This window comes from Primulina huaijiensis, chromosome 6 (genome assembly GCF_012295235.1).
Source record: "Primulina huaijiensis isolate GDHJ02 chromosome 6, ASM1229523v2, whole genome shotgun sequence".
In the NCBI taxonomy this organism is placed as follows: Eukaryota; Viridiplantae; Streptophyta; class Magnoliopsida; order Lamiales; family Gesneriaceae; genus Primulina; species Primulina huaijiensis.
This window is the reverse complement of record NC_133311.1, coordinates 5,675,566-5,679,262: the sequence shown is the minus strand read 5'-3', so window position 1 is coordinate 5,679,262 and position 3,697 is coordinate 5,675,566.

Genomic DNA, 3,697 nt, shown 5'->3' with positions numbered 1-3,697 from the left:
ATGGCACCGTATGAAGCACTTTATGGTAGGAAGTGTAGATCTCCCATGTATTGGGATGAGATTGGTGAGAGGAAGATGCTGGGTCCAGAGTTAGCCCAACAGACTGCTGATGTTGTTGCTGTTATCCGNGCTAACTCTGGACCCAGCATCTTCCTCTCACCAATCTCATCCCAATNGCCATTGCAGTTTGAGGTTGGCGATCATGTGTTCTTGAAGATAGCACCTCTTAAGGGTGTGATGCGGTTTGGCAAGAAGGGAAAGTTGAGTCTGAGATTTATTGGCCCATTTGAGATCTTGGATAGAATTGGTGATCGAACTTACAGGTTAGCCCTACCGCCAGATCTTGACAGAGTTCATAATGTTTTTCACGTCTCTATGCTCAGTAAATATATTGCGAATCCTTCCCATGTTCTTCGCCACGAGCCATTGGATTTGACGCCGAATTTGACGTACCAAGAGATTCCGGTCTAGATTCTGGATCGCAAAGTTAGAGTGTTGTGGAACAAAGAGATCGGCATTGTTAAAGTCCTTTGGAGGAATCATCTGATTGAAGAAGCCACGTGGAAACCAGAGGATGAGATGAAAGAGGAGTATCCTGAGTTGTTTGTGCAGTGACGTCAATTTCGAGGACGAAATTTCCTCTAAGGAGGGGAGATTGTAATATCCAAGCCTGGTGAACAGTACAGTTTAAGATTTCGTATGTTTAAGGATTATTTGGTTAAGATTAAGTTTGATTTAGATGTTAAGAATTGTGATTATGGGTCATAGTATTGTTGGTTATTATCATTTTGTGGTATTGTTGATATTAGTTGATGGGTAGTTGTGTTGTATCAGCATTGCGATTCGATTTTCGTTGCATAGAGTTGTTTTGGCCTAGATCAGACCGCACCCGCGGTGATTTGTGCTGCGCACCCGCGGTCTTTATTGCAGAATTTGTGGAATTACCGAAGAAACACCGCACCCGCGGTGGGATAGGTACCGCACCCGCGGTCGTCGATTTCAGAAATTTGGTTGAGGTGCCGAAGGCACACCGCACCCGCGGTGAGGTATGTAGCGCACCCGTGGTGCATGAACAGTAGAAGCGTGTTTTCGAGATTGAAGTGATATAATGCAAGAATTGGTTCATTTTTCTCATTTCTTCTCCCATTTTCTCGGTTCTTTCTCTCAAGGGGAGGTTAGGGTTTCATTTCCTTTCTTTGATTCAAGCTACTTGTTGGAATATTGAAGTGTGATCAAGGTTATTGTGGGTTCAAGAAGCTAAGGTAAGCTTGTGGTATAATTTATTCTTTGTTTTGGTGTCGGGAGAAATCATGGGTTTGTTGATGGTGTTGGTTTTATGGATTTAATGGTATGAGTTTGTAATTATTGGGTTATTGATGGTGCAAATTATGGTTTATTGTTGTAGGTTGTGTACCAAGGGTATAGATTCAAGGTTCCAAGTGTTGTAAGTGGAATTCATTTCCTTGTGCTCACATGATAATATATGTATTGTGTTTCAATGGTTTTAAAGTGTTATTCCCTTTCATTTGATTCATGCTATGTATTAATATACCTTGTTGTATATTAGAGACATTCTTATTTCTCAATTATGTTAAATGGAATACAAAAGAAAATAGAGTCTTCAAAGTGTTTGTTTTAATGCCAAAGAGAGAATTTAAATGTTTTATTGGATTGATAGATACATAGTCAGAGATTGTATGCAATTAGTTGATCGACGACCATAGGCTTATATCCCTCAGAGTTATCGATGTATATCGATGGAATAGAGGCACAGAGACAGAGATACTATATAGATATCAATCCAACAGAGAAAAGAGAAATACCATCGTTATTGTTATTCATTCTATGATATTCATGTTTCAGAGTTGATGGTATTTAATGTTTTCAAAGCCATATTTTCAGAGTGTGATATGTACATTGTTATGTAAGAGTTCCACTTGCTGAGTTTTATACTTATTTCAGTTATTTCATGTGATGCAGATAAGAACGATGAGCCGGGACGTTGATTGAGGCTGGAGTCATATGCATATAGAGATGGAGGAAGGAAAGATTATTTTGTTAGCATTTTGGACATGATCATAAAAATGATATTTTGTTTTTGTTGTATCATTTGATTGATCATGTGTATACTCTTGACTATATGAAAATGTATTTTAAACCTTCTTTCCTTCAAGAAAAAAAAAATTTAAATTCCGCTGTTATTTTATGAATTCGGGTCAGAGGGTTACACTACATGTCTCTATCTCAACTAGGTTCAACAGTTATACATCAAGTGCTGAATCCTATTCTGCTTCTGGGCCAGGATCTCCACACTAACTATCATCTCTCATCCTCTTGCGGATCCTTATCATGTCCCACCTGTTGTCATGCACACATAAAAACAAGACAACAGCCGGATAACTCCGGTGAGAATTAATTACATTCCCAGTATAAATCATGTATACATGCATTTCATATAAACAAGTATAAAAGCATGAACAGATAATCATAAAATGTATCAAATCAGACACATGAATCAACACAGACTCTGAATTACACTCAGTGACTCTTAGACTCACATAAATCAATGCAAACTCTGAATCACACTCCGTGACTCTAGGACTCTGACTCGACTCGTCCTAATCTAGGGATCCCGATCTGAATAAGAACATACACCCACATACTCTCCAATCGGGGTGGTGGTACATTCTTATTCACGGACTTTGGCCCTTTCCGTATCGAATCTCAGCGATAGGAGCTGCTCTTCTCCCCAACATATCGATATGACCAAACGTCCGGCGTCTTGGCGACTCCGCCACAGACTAGGCGCATCTGTAATATCCAAGCCTAGTGATCGATACGGTTTAAGATTTCATATGTTTATGGACTATTAGGTTATGTTTAAGCATAGTTTTGATGTTAAGGATTGTGATTTATGGTTTATAGTATTGTTGTTTATAGTTGATGTGTGGCGTTATTGTAGCGTCGTTGCGATTTAATTCACGATAAATTGTATGTTGAGCCAATTGATATGAGGCCAATTGGAGTGGTTAGATAAGACATAGAAGTGTAACTTTCATGTTGAGAGAGTTGCCAAAATATGAGGAGAAGCGACATTGCGATTCGGTTTAGTTGCGAAGAGTATTGTTGGTTCAGAGGAGAGTGCACCCGCACTCCAAAAGTTAGTGGACCCGCGGTGACCAGAGTGCACCCGCACTCCAAAAGTTAGTGCACCCGCGGTCCACTGTTTTGGAATTTTTGGAAGAGGTGCCGAAGGCATAGCGCACGCGCGGTGCAAGGGCTAGCGCACCCGCGGTCTATGAACAGTAAAAACGTGTTTTCGAGATTTAAGTGATATAATAGAAGAGTTGGTTCACTTTTCCCTCATTTCTCTCCTCACTTCTCGATTCTTCACTCCAAGGAAGAGCTAGGGTTCTTATTTCCTTCAATTGGTCCTTTGATTCAAGCTTCTTGTTGGAATTTTGAATTGAGATCAAGTTCATTTTGGGTTCAAGGAGCTAAGGTAAGCTTATGGTTTAGTTATTGTTGGATTTTGATGTTGGGGGAAATTATGGAGATTGTGATTGTGTTGGTTTTATGGATTCTATGGTATGGTTGTTGGATTATTGAGTTGTTGATGGTTCTATTCATGGTTTATTGTTGTATGTTTTGTACCAAGAGTTTAGAACCAAGTGTTGCAAGTGTAGTAAGTGGAATT